The sequence below is a fragment of the Guyanagaster necrorhizus genome, assembly GCF_019112545.1.
Source record: "Guyanagaster necrorhizus MCA 3950 unplaced genomic scaffold BT62scaffold_1, whole genome shotgun sequence".
Lineage (NCBI taxonomy): Eukaryota > Fungi > Basidiomycota > Agaricomycetes > Agaricales > Physalacriaceae > Guyanagaster > Guyanagaster necrorhizus.
In genome coordinates this window covers 2858129-2872140 of record NW_025064880.1, presented here as the reverse complement: position 1 = coordinate 2872140, position 14012 = coordinate 2858129, and positions in this window count along the sequence as shown.

Below are 14012 nucleotides of genomic sequence, written 5' to 3'. Positions count from 1 at the left end.
CATGACATCCCCCCCTCCGCCAGAACGTCCTTCTTCCCGCAAGGGGGACCCGTATCAGAAACCAGGACTAGCAACCCGGATCAGAGGAGCCTTCACGAGGAGGAAGGACCAGAACACCTCCGACGACACGTCGGAAACCGCCACCCTGCTCTCACAGGGTTCCGGAATCCGTGGACGACGAACGTCGCTCAGGAGCCCGCCGAGGTCTCCAACTACGTCACTCCGGCAGAATCCCCCGAACATCCCGCCTCCCCAATTCCCTCAGGGATTGGAAACCGTGCTAGGGACTCCCTTGATGCCGCTCGAATGGCTGCGGGACCCCGCGAAGGTCCCGACTCCCCCCAGAACCCCCCCGAGACCCCCACCGAGCCCAATTCCGGCTCCAGCCCGTCCGTCAGCAGGCTGGGGGTCGACAACCCGCGAGGAAGAGATATCCACCCCGATTACGACAACGCAGATATCGCTATCTCCGCGGCAGGCGACCCATTCCGACACCTCCACGTTGGAAGCGAGCCCGAGAATGAAACCGCCAGTGAGAGGGGGAGGGCCGCCACGAGGAGGATCATACAGAGGATATTCCCGGAGTGGGACCTTAGCGTCCCCTTCGACTACGATACAGCAGTCAGGCAGCAGCAGCAGAACCAAGAGCGAGACGAGGCAATCAGGCGAACTCAAGAGGAGCTCGCCGACTATGTTCAGGAAGAAGCCCGAGAGCGGTATGAAGCCGCAGAGTACGACAGACAAGGACGAGCGCGGAGAAGAAGAGAGGAGATCGAAAGAATGGGGTCAGCTTCCCCCAGGGAGTATGAGCTCCGTTCCGACAACGGCTCCCCTTTCAGGGAGCCCGACTCAGAGGACGACCCGTGGACAGGACCCGCCAGCATTGTTAGCTGGGACGAAGCCATCCGGCGAGGAAGAACAGGAGAACCCCAGACTGTCGACCTCGAATATCCCGCCCGAACCGACACTATCTCGTCGGACGCCGACTCCATCCTCGGAGCCTACGGGCTCCGAGTACCCGACAATGCCCACGTCTCCGACAGGGCCCTCCAGCGATTCCTGGGTAGTAGGGTCGCTCGACAGTTCCTCAATCCCGAGTTCCAGCGACTCTTCAGCCGCTATAGCCGAGAACTGGAGGAGACGAGAGCGCGCGGAGGAACGCGCTATAGCCGACTCCGAAGCCCTCCCATCGCACGAACCAGTGATCGAGGGGAGGCCGGACCTAGCACTCAAATCAACGGGCGGGTCCCCGACGACCCTTCGCCCCCTCGAGCCGTCAATTTACGACCAGCCCGTCAGTTCCCTCCTCGGGGAAGGGGACAGCGGGGACGAGGGCGACGAGGAGGACGACGAGGACAGTGATGATCCATATCGGCGACGACTAGAACGAGCAGGAGAGGACACGGATGAAGAAGCACTGCGAGAAGAGATTGAGAGAGCCAGGGGCAAGGAATATCAGGAGTTGTACGAGCAGGGCAGGAACTACTTATGGCAGGACGCGCGCTGGAGAGCGACGTCCTTAGGACTCGAGTATAGGTACGCACCAGGTACCGAAAAGGAAAAAATCTTACAGTATGCCGCAACGGAATATGCATGGAGGGAATATGGGCGACGGCACCCAGAGGACCCCCTCATGCCGATTCTCCCGTATCGGCCCGATAAAACAAAGGCACCGGCACCAATGCCGCGCACCCCCCCCGCACCGACAAAACGAGCCGTCTACGTCGCCCCCTCCATCCGAAGTCGGCCCAACGATAACCCGTCGATCCGAAGCACGGCTTCACGGCTCATTCGAACCAGGGATCGACCGGCATGGCAGGCAGTTCACACCCAAAACCCTTGGACCGGCAGGGGAAGTCGGCTTCTCGGTGGACAACCCCCCCCGGATCAAGCAGAATCAAGTGGGAAGGACCCCATTCGGGACGACCCCGAGGCGGTCCGCCTCGGTTTCACAGTACGAGACGGAGTAATCGTCCGGGTAACCGATCCAAAAGGAAGCCCGATCGCTGACGACAACTCTCTGCACTCTTTCCCCGGACCACCCGCGGAATGGAAGCAACCGCCATTCGACGGATGGCCTAACCCGATGGGGGCACTCCCTCATAACGCAAACGTCTTGCAATGTCATCCTGATCTTCTTCGGAAGCCGCGCCCCTTCAAAGGGGCCTCCGACGATATTGACCGGTTCCTGGTGGACTGCAAACAGTACTTCGAGGTCTATATCGGGTATATCGGGACCGACATGAACAAAGTCGCTTTCGCCACCTCCTATTTGGAAGACAAGGCCAAAACGTGGTGGATTCTTATCTCCCCGAACTTCCGATCCACCACCAGGGAACATTATCGCTATCCCTCGTGGCCGGTCTTTAAACGCATGCTAAACGACAAATTTATTGATCCCGCGGTACAAGAAGTACACAAGCAAAAGATCAAGGAATACAAGATGGGAGACAAAGCGGCGACGGACTATTTCGACGAGCTAGAGCGGCTCGCGAAACTTGCCGGGATTAGGGAAGATACGGCGAACGACGGAAGGATGGTGGAGGCGCTCAAACGAGGAGTCCCCTCCTCATACCTCACGATGATCTCGGCTATGGGCGTCAAAATGCTGATGCCCGTAGGATATGATGAGTGGAAAGAACGAATCATCGAGATGTACAAGGAGCGACAAAGGCAGAAAGCGGAGGCAACGACGCTACAGGAGTTCCCCAAAAAGCCGACCCCGCCAACCCCGAACAAGCCAGGGCAAACTGCCGGAAAAACCTCGGGCTCCTCAAACGCCACCACCCCAGCATATAGCGCGCAGAAAACCGGAACCGGCACAACGTACACCGGGGCCGGGAAACCAATGGACATCGATCGCATGAAGAAGGAAGGGAAGTGTTTCAATTGCGGACAGAAGGGACATATGGCAAAAGATTGCCCGAAGAAGAAGCGAACCCGAGAAGATATACGGGCACAGATCGCCGAGCTTCAAAAGGAAGAAGAAGATCTCGGAAAGGAAACCAAGGTCGAGGAAGTAAAAGACGGGGCCAGCCAGTGAGCGATTCCACTGAACTGGCCAAAGGACTTAACGGTGTGTCAGCAATAGCCGCTAGTCGGACTAATAGTACTCCTGTAGTTACATCTATGTCGTCCCCTACGCATTCAAATATACCCACGTTCGCAAAACGCACCGGTGAATCGCAGAAAAAAACTCAAACGCCTGAGGGCCGAACAGGGACAGAGGGTCCCACCACGTGGCTCAAACCATTCGAGACCGAGTGGACGTGGAGGGCCATCAAAAACGCCAAAAACGAAGCTGCGGCGAAAGCCGTACTCCGAAATTGGATCCATCGGGCACGAGCCGAAGAAGTGGTGGACGAATTAGTTGAAGGAATCAGAAAGGCCGAACGATGTCAAGCCCTCGAATGGCTAGACGAACTCCGAGGGTCCAAGAAGTACATTCTACGTGCCAAGACCCCCGGACGGGACTTAACCACAAAGGGACAGATCGAAGTCCTGACCTCCCGAGCCACTCATCAGATAACCGCCTTGATCGACAGCGGCTGCACAGGGAGCTCGATCAACCGAGCCTTCGTCGACAAACATCAACTCCCCACCAGGGCGACGGCAGCCCCGATACCCGTATATAATGCCGACGGAACAAAAAATCAGGCTGGGTCCATCACCGAGTTCGTCGAACTCAGGTTAACCATCGGAGATCACTCCGAGCGGATTGACTTGGCAGTAACGGATCTAGGAACCAAGGAGCTCTTCCTCGGTCATGACTGGCTGATTCGCCATAATCCGCTGATCAATTGGAAGACCGGTCGAATTACCTTCGCCCGATGCAGATGTAGGAAGATACCATTCGAACTGCCGGATGAGGACCCTGAAGACCGGTGGGACGAAGAGATGGAAGACGGAGAAACCATATTGGCGGTGGATTTGGAGAAAGAAATCCACATCCGAGCCATTCATCATGCGAATGACTTGGCCGCCAAGGCAAATCAGGGAAAAGAAGAAAAGACGTTTGAGGAAATGGTACCCGAGTGGGCTCGGGACTACAAGGACCTATTCGAGAAGGAGAGCTTCGACGAATTACCCGTCCCGAAGCCCTGGGATCACGCAATCGAGCTGATTCCTAATGCCAACGCCAACTTGGATTGCAAGACCTACCCGCTTGGGCACCACGAGCAGCAGGAACTTGACAAGTTCCTGGATGAAAACTTATCAAGCGGGCGAATTCGACCTTCAAAATCCCCCATGGCGTCCCCCTTCTTCTTCGTGAAAAAGAAAGACGGAAAACTCCGACCGGTCCAGGATTACCGAAAGCTCAATGAGATGACGATCAAGAATCGCTATCCATTGCCCCTGATCTCGGAGTTAATGGACAAACTCCGGGGAGCCCGATATTACACAAAACTTGATGTACGATGGGGATACAACAACGTCCGAATCAGGGAGGGCGATGAGTGGAAGGCTGCGTTCCGCACCAACCGAGGACTATTCGAACCAACGGTCATGTTCTTCGGCCTCACAAACTCCCCTGCCACTTTCCAGTGGATGATGAACGACATCTTCAAGGACCTCATCTCCACCGGGAAGGTGACAATTTACCTTGACGACATCTTAATCATGTCCAAAACGAAGGAGGAACATCGCGACCTGGTACGAAAGGTGCTAGCACTGATGAGGAAGCACAAGTTATTCCTCAAAGCAGAGAAATGCGAGTTCGAAGTGCTAGAAACCGAGTACCTCGGGGTAATCATCAGCGAAGGAAGCATCCGTATGGATCCAGTAAAGGTTGCAGGAGTCATGGAGTGGCCAGAACCCAACAAAAAGAGGGAATTACAATCATTCCTCGGGTTCACAAACTTTTACCGACGATTCATCCGTGACTACAGCAAAATCGTCCGCCCAATGACACAGTTAACGGGCAATGCACCCTGGAACTGGGGACTCTCTCAACAGACCGCCTTCGAGGACCTTAAACGGCGACTGGCCGAGGATGTCGTCCTGGCAGTCCCGACTCAGGAAGGAAGGTTCAGAGTGGAAGCCGACTCGAGTGAAGGGGCAATAGGGGCTGTTCTCTCACAAGAACAGGAAGGGAAGTGGCGGCCCGTCGCCTTCCTCTCCAAAGCTTTAACAGTCACAGAGCGAAACTACGAGATCTACGACAAGGAGTTGCTTGCCATCATGCTTGCCTTAGAAGAATGGCGACACTACCTCATCGGGGCAGAAGAAACATTTGAGGTCTGGACGGACCATCAAAATCTACGCTACTTCCGACAGCCGCAGAAACTCAATCGGCGCCAAGCCCGCTGGGTAACAGAGCTCAGTCAATATCAGTACACCCTACATCACAAAGCCGGAACGGCAAATAAAAAGGCCGATCTGCTCAGTCGACGGGCCGACCATGACCAAGGAGGGGCTGATAACGAGGGGGTGACACTACTAAAGCCGGAACACTTCCGAGCCATGATAATGCCAACGGAGGAAGAGATACACGAACGGATCAAGAGCGCCACGCGAGACACCCACAAATGGGACCAACGTGTGGCCCCATCCCTCAACCATGAACGAGGAATGATAAAGGAAGGGGGACTAATCCGCTACGACGGACGCATCTATATCCCCAGAGACCAACAACTACGTGGCGAGATCATCGCCACCTGCCACGATCACGCAACGGCAGGACACCCGGGCATAGCCAAAACCAAGGAGCTAGTACTACGGGAATACTGGTGGCCAAAGATGGGACACGACATAACAGCATACGTAAAGGCTTGCGAAGCCTGTCAACGAGGGAAGTCCTCCACGCAAGCCCGAGCAGCGCCCCTACATCCCAACGAAATACCCTCCGCTCCGTGGACACACATTTCAGTCGATATGATCACCGGCTTACCCGAGTGTAACGGCTATGATGCAATCCTCATCATAGTGGACCGATTCTCGAAAATGATCATCCCAGTCGCGTGCTCCACGGAATTAAATTCCGAAGGATGGGCAAAGGTTCTACGCGACGAAGTGTATGCGAAACATGGGATGCCCCAAGTCATTATCTCGGACAGAGGCCCTCAATTTGTCTCTAAATTCATCACCGACTTGTACCGACTCCTAAATATCAAACAAAACGCATCTACCGCCTATCACCCCCAGACAGACAGACAGACGGAACGTGTCAACCAGGAGATCGAAAAGTACCTACGTCTTTTCATCAACTATCGACAGGATGATTGGACCGAATGGCTGGCACTTGCAGGCTTCCAACATAACAACCGGGTACACTCTGCAACGGGGAAAACCCCATTCTTCATAAACCATGGTCGGCACCCATACATCACTCAAACAAGTCGTTCCCGAACGACTACACCCGCATCATCTAATTTTGCGGCCGAGATGGAAAAGATTCACAACGAAACAAAAGCGGCTTTGGAAAAAGCCGCAATAACAATGAAGAAAACCTACGATAAACACCGACGCCCAAGCCATACCTATCAACCAAATGACAAAGTATGGCTGGACACGACAAACCTTCACCTGCCACGTCCAAAAAAGAAACTGGACGATAAGCGGACAGGCCCCTTCACAGTCTTAAAAGCCGTCGGACCAAGTACGTACAAGCTACGCTTACCACAGACCTGGAAAATCCACGACGTATTCAACGAAAACTTGTTGAACCCCTATATCGCACCGGCCTTCCCTAACCAGGAACGACCACCTCCCCCACCTCCAGACCTTATCAACGACGAGGAACATTTCGAGATCGATCACATCCTCAATCATAAACTGCGACGAACCAAAGCCAAAGGGGGAGGAATGACAACGACCATCGACTACCTCGTCAGTTGGAAGGGTTATGGCCCAGAATCTAATCAATGGGTCAACGAAAAATACATGGACGCCGACAAAGCAATATATGATTATGAACTCTCCCTTAATTAAGCCATCGGGACGATGGTCTTAACGAGGGGGTAATGTTACGATTTTACTATTTTCTTTTTCTTAACCCCTATTTTGTGCTTAGTCATGACACTGGACCACGGGAATCTTGGTCAGCACACGCCAATCCACCATTGTCTCAGAACAAGGAGACGGCGCAGCGACGACGCACAACAAACCTTTTATGTACGGTAACGATGCTCTAGTACAATGGGCACAAAGGACACGGCAACGCATAATAAGTAGTCGTATATTTAGGCATTACTCAGTAGTATTTAAGTAGGACAGCTCTCGCTGGTAATCCCCAGCTTCGAGCTAAAGTTTATTCATATCATTCTACCTCGAGTCTACTTCTGACCTTGAGTCACACTGACCGGATATATATAAGTGAACTCAGGTGATTCCTCGAAGTGCGAAGGAACACCTGTTTATCACGTGTATCTGTTCACGTGACGCTTGAGCCTAACAAACTGGGTACACAAGATCCAAGCTGAAGAAGTGATAGATAAAATGATCACTGGAATGAAAACTGCAGAGCGGTGTCGAGCCCTGGAGTGGCTGGATGAATTACACGGACCATGAAAATTCATCTGATGCACCAAATCCCCAGGGCATGACTTATTAACCAAGGTCCAGATTGAGATATTAACATCTCGATCAACCCATGCAGTCACTGCACTGATCAACAGCGGCTGCATGGAGAGTAGCATTAATCAAGCTTTCATCAACAAGCACAAACTGCCTACTCGAGCAACAGCAGCCCCCATTCCTGTCTACAATGTGGACAGAACCAAAAACCAAGCCGGTTCAATCACTGAATATGTTGAGCTTAGGCTCACCATTGGAGACCATTCAGAATGAATCGACTTGGTGGTAACCAACCTCGGGATCAAAGAAATATTCCTCAGATATGATTGGCTCATTAGACATAACCCACTAATCAACTGGAAAACCAGACGCATCACCTTCGCTTGATGCAGATGCCATGGAATTCCATTTGAATTACCAGATAATGATCCTGAGGACCAGTGGGATGAGGAAATGGAGGACGGTGAAACAATCCTTGTTGTTGACCTCCAAAGGGCCATTAGCATCAAAGCCACACACCATGCTAATGACCTAGCAGCAAGGGCAAATGCAGAAAAGGAGGAGAAAACATTCGAGGAGATGGTGCCTATTTGGGCCCATGACTTTTGGGACCTATTTGAAAAAGAAAGTTTTGATGAGCTACCCAACATGAAGCTCTGGGACCACGCTATCAAACTTACCCCTAATTCCAATGCCAACCTAGATTGCAAGTGTTACCCACTAAGCAATAACAAACAACTAGAACTAGACAAGTTTCTCAAAGAAAACTTGTCTAGTGGGAGGATCCGACCATCAAAATCCCTGATGGCATCACCCTTATTTTTCATAAAGAAAAAGGATGGGAAGCTTCGACCAGTACAGGACTATCGAAAGCTAAATGAAATGACCATCAAGAACTGTTATCCACTTCCTTTAATCGCAGAATTAATGGACAAACTTCGAGGTGCCAAATATTATACCAAATTGAATGTCCGATGAGGGTATAATAATGTACGCATCAAAGAAGGTGATGAATGGAAGGCTGCCTTTCAGACCAATTGTAGTCTATTTGAACCAACAGTGATGTTCTTTGGACTCACCAATTCACCAGCCACCTTCCAGTGGATGATGAATGACATCTTCAACAATCTCATTGCCACAGGGAAGGTGACGATCTACTTGGATGATATCCTCATTATGACCAAAACCAAGGAGGAACATCAAAGGATAGTACGACAAGTACTATCCTTGATGAGGAAACATCGACTTTTTCTGAAAGCTGAAAAATGTGAATTCAAGGTCTTGGAAACAGAATACCTCGAAGTCATTATTAGCGAAGGGAGCATTTGGATGGATCCCATCAAAATAGCGGGAGTAACTGAATGGCCAGAACCAACCAAGAAAAAGGAATTGCAATCCTTTTTAGGATTCACCAATTTCTACCGACAGTTCATCTGGAACTACAGCAAAATAGTCTGACCAATGATGCAATTAACCGGAAATTCCCCATGGACTGGGGGAATTTTCCAATGGGAAGCATTTAATGACCTTAAACGCTGACTGGCTGAGGATGTTATTCTCACAATCCCAAGCCAGGAAGGAAGGTTCCATATAGAGGCCGATTCCAGCAAAGGAGCAATCGAAGCCGTATTATCGCAGGAACAAGATGGCAAGTGGTGACCAGTCACCTTTATGTCAAAAGCACTCACTGTGACGGAACGCAACTATAAAATCTACGATAAGGAACTCCTCACCATAATGCTTGCCCTTTCCGAATGGCAGCATTATCTCATTGGAGCCAATCAAACTTTCGAGATCTGAACAGATTATCAGAATCTCCAATACTTCCGACAACTCCAAAAGCTTAACCGCAGACAAGCCAGATGGGTCACAGAACTATCGGAATATGAGTATATGCTACACCACAAGGCTGGAGCAGCAAACAAGAAGGCCGACTTCCTCAGCCACAGGGTGGATCATAACCAAGGAGGAGACGATAACAAGGAGGTCATATTGCTATGACCGGAACACTTCCGGGCAATGATAATGCCGACAGAAGAAGAGATGCACAAATGCATCAAGAGCACCACTCGGGATCCCAACAAGTGGGATCAAAGAATCGCCCTATCACTCAACCACAAGTGTGGGCTGAAGAAAGAAGGGGGATTGATCTGTTATGATGAACAGATCTACATCCCAAGGGATCAATGACTGCAGGGTGACATCATCGCCATATGTCATGATCATGTGACCACCGGGCACCCCAGGATCACCAAAACGAAGGAATTGGTCTTGAGGGAGTATTGGTGGCCAAAGATGGACTATAATATCACCTGATATGTCAAAGCTTATGAGGTTTGCCAACAAGGCAAGACTTCAACACAACCCAGAGCCACCCCACTGCACCCAAATGAGGTTCCTTCAGCACCATGGACCCACATTTCAGTGGATATGATAATGGGACTTTCTGAAAGTGGCAGCTATGATGCTATGATCATCATAGTCGATCACTTCTCAAAGGCAATCATTCCGATCACCTGTTCCACAGAATTAACATCTGAGGGATGGGCAAAGATACTATGAGATGAGGTTTATATGAAGTATGGCATGCCTCAGATAGTGATTTCAGACAGAGGACCACAATTCGTCTCCAAATTCTTGGACGATTTGTACTGACTCCTCAACATCAAGAGGAATGCCTCAACAGCATATCATTCACAGACCGACAGCCAAACGGAATGGGCCAACCAGGAAATTGAAAAGTACTTACAACTTTTCATCAGTTATCGACAAGATGATTGGATGGAATGGCTAGCATTAGCAGCATTCCAACACAACAACAGAATTCACTCTGCAACAGGTAAAACACCATTCTTTGTGAACTACAGATAGAACCCACTAGTTGCACAAATAGGGCAGATTCACACAACAACACCAGCATCAAAGGACTTTGCAACAACAATGGCAAAGATCCACAAAGAAACAAAGATGGCCCTTGAAAAGGCTGCTTCAATGATGAAGAAGCAGTATGACAAGCACCAATGGGCAGCATATGAATATTCAGCCAACAACAAGGTCTGGCTGGATACCACAAACCTTCACCTATCAAGGCCAAAATGCAAACTTGCAGACAAACAAACAGGACCATTCAAAGTCATATGCAAAATTGGAAACTCAGCATACAGGTTGCAGATCCCCATCACATGGAAAATTCATAATGTTTTTAACAAAACAGTATTAACACCATACATGGCACCAGCCTTTCCAAACCAAGACAAGCCACCTCTGCCACCACCAGACCTCATCGACAATGAAGAACACTATGAAATCGATGAGGTGCTTGGCCATAAAACCCACAAGATTAAAGCATGAGGCAGAGGCATGAAAACAACTGTTGACTATCTTGTCAGCTGGAAAGGATACGGACCAGAATCAAACCAATGGGTCAACAAAAAATACATGAATGCCGACGATGCAATCCAGGACTACAAACACAGAATCAACAAATTGGATATGAAGGGGGTCATGTTCAACATTATATCTACAAAAACAAATGCAGCGACAAATGGAAGGGAGATGATATCTAGTCAGATATACATCAACTGACCTGCCGACAGCAGAGGACATGTTAAAGAGGACAATGAAGATGGCCCTGTGATGGACGAGCCACAAATAGTGGGGACATACAGCGAAGAGCAATGTATAACACCTTCGACTCATTTGAAGCCTGTCCAGGAAGCGCCGAGAGGTCCAGCAGATCAGCCACCTCCTGAAGGGTGAGGAGGACTTCCCTAACTTAACCATCAGGATGATGGTCTTAAGGAGGGGGTAATATTACGATTTTTCCTATTTTCTTTTCCTTTTCCTTGGAAATAACCCCTATCTTGCTTAGTCAGAGTGCTTAGGCCAGTGCTTAGGACTGTGGGAATGCTTAGCTCAGCAACCCAGTTGGTCACTCTCCTTTCACATTGCTGTGTGCTGTGAAGGAGAGACAATGCTCCTTTTGTCTCACCTTGCACTGCTAAGATAACGAACACAACAGCAAGACAACAGCTTTTGTGGAGAACCTGGCAACAGCAGGGGTAACAGCTCTACAGCAGACAATATCTTTTGTGAATGGATATTAATAGCCAGATAACAGAATAGTATTTAAGTAGCCTAGTTCTTGCTGTAAATACCCAGTCTCGAACTAAAGTTTATTCTTCACCAAACTACTCTCGAGCTCTTACTACTTGAGCTTTGACTCACTACTGCTATTAACTTTTGTGAACTCAGTCAGACATACCCAAAGTGCGAGGTATCAAACTGTTTATCACATGTTGATAGTCATGTGGGATTTGGGCTTAACAAACAACAGGTACAGAATCTATAAATAAAGCATTCAAACTAGTATTTCTCCTGTTTAAAGTGGAATCATGCCATTATTCCAGAATGACAGTGCTTCTGGACTCCTCTAGGCTTGCCCAGACCTGTCTGGCCACTGCACAGCTTTATTTTAAGCCTACAGTGCCTGTGAGTACCTAACTCCTTTCTGTCTACCCAAAGTTTTAATCCTCTGAGTTATTCTTAGTAGCTCAATTGATTAGGCCCAGTCAACTGGTCCTATCCACTCTATCCCTCTCAATTCTAAGTCTCTTAGATCACCTGATATCTAGAAAATTCAGACTTTAGGAATTTGAGTCAAAACTCACAGTGCTAGCCACAGATCATTGGGTCTCTCTTCTTACTGCTCCTGGATGATGCTATCTCTACTCAATACTCCACAACTGGCTATGGTATTATACCTCTAGCTGTCTTAGAATATACTTGTCTTAGTAGCATGTAGAATTGGCCCCATTTGAGGTACTATTTCTAAGTCCAACTTGGACTTAGTATTTTCCAAGGTGTGGTGCCAAACTTTTCTAAGTTCAAACCTGACTTAGGATTTTTATCCTTAGGCCATGTTATTTTTACAAAGTTCAATTTGGACTTAGTATTGGTGACTAGCATGACTATCAGCTCAGAGCCTCAGCCATAGTCCTCTACTGGCTAATGATCCTCAGTTACTAGCATATTCTAGTGTGTTATGCAGAATTTGCAAATTATAGAGCTGGACATGTAGCCTGCATATCACCACATTCAGAGATATATCAGAGATGCAATGCAATGAAGGTGGCACTGATGGACAAGTATCATTGTCCAGGATTGGACCAGATCATCAATGAGGTCACCTTGAATGCAGATAATGCAAGGCATTCAGCAGGACTCACCTTCACTCCTTATTAGAATCAATCACATGGTGACATCCTTTCAAACTGCTAGTAGGTGACTACTTGGCTATGTCAAAAGGAAAAGGTGGATTTCATGAGATTGATACCTGGACCTGCACAATCAGTGAGTTTTTGGTTTCAAGTATGAGACTCATGGATCAGCAAAGACCACAAAGTCTGCTCTTCACCTTATGTTCACATCATACTCACTATAAGATACATTCATATCAGATGGTGGCCCTCCATTTGACAATAAAGAGGTTCATAAAATGTGCACAGACTTTGGCTGCAAGTCTCATATTATTGCTGCTTATTTGTCTTAGGTCAATACTCATTGAAGGAACAAATAGAATCCTTCTGGCTATTCTGGCTCACCTTTATACACTGGACTTAGAAGAGGAGGGCTGGAATGAGATCAAAGTCTGAGAAGATTTACCATACCACTGGCCAGACTACTTTGACAGAGTGATCTACATACTGAATATGTGCATACTTCAGCATCTCAATCACATGCTAAACAAGCTCTTTTTTGGCACAATCATCAACTCAAAACCTTCTGAATTGGCTGCTGTGGTGGTTAAGCCAATGAGAGACAATATTGAGGTGCAGATAGCATATTCCAGACAGCAGTGACTTGTTGGATATGCTCAAGCAGTCAGTCATGAGGAGAAATGAAAGCAAATATTTGATAAGAGGGTTATCAGCTCAAAATCCAGGCAGGTGGTGTTTGAGGAGAGAGAGCTCATAAGGTGTTCAACATGTGGTTAGACAAAATAATGCAAACAAAGAAGAAGCTCTTATCATAGTGGTCAGATGCATTGAGAATAACAGAATGCACACTAAACTCCCACACAGTGGCAATGGTGGCTGGTGTATCTCTCAAGGAGAGGTTTCATGTGAGGAGGCTCCAGAGGTTTGTTTCATCAGTGGGATCTTCATTTAAGCAGTATGAGAAGGATCAGAAAGCAAGGTCAGAGAGCAGGAAGATAGTACTCCCATCAGAAAATAGCACATGAAAGAAAGCCAATGAGTTCAGCATATAGGCAGAAGATGAGGATTGGGTTGGCAGGAAGGATGATGAGGATATTGTGCTAGAGGAGAAAAGTGGAGGTGGGTTGAAAGGAGAGGAAGGTGAAATGCTGAGAAGTGACACTAAATGAATTAACAATGTGCAGGATACATATGACTAAATCACTAACACCAAATCACAATGCAGTTTGAGAGAGGAATAGTAATACCAGGATTCTAAGTATGTAGAGAAATGTAACA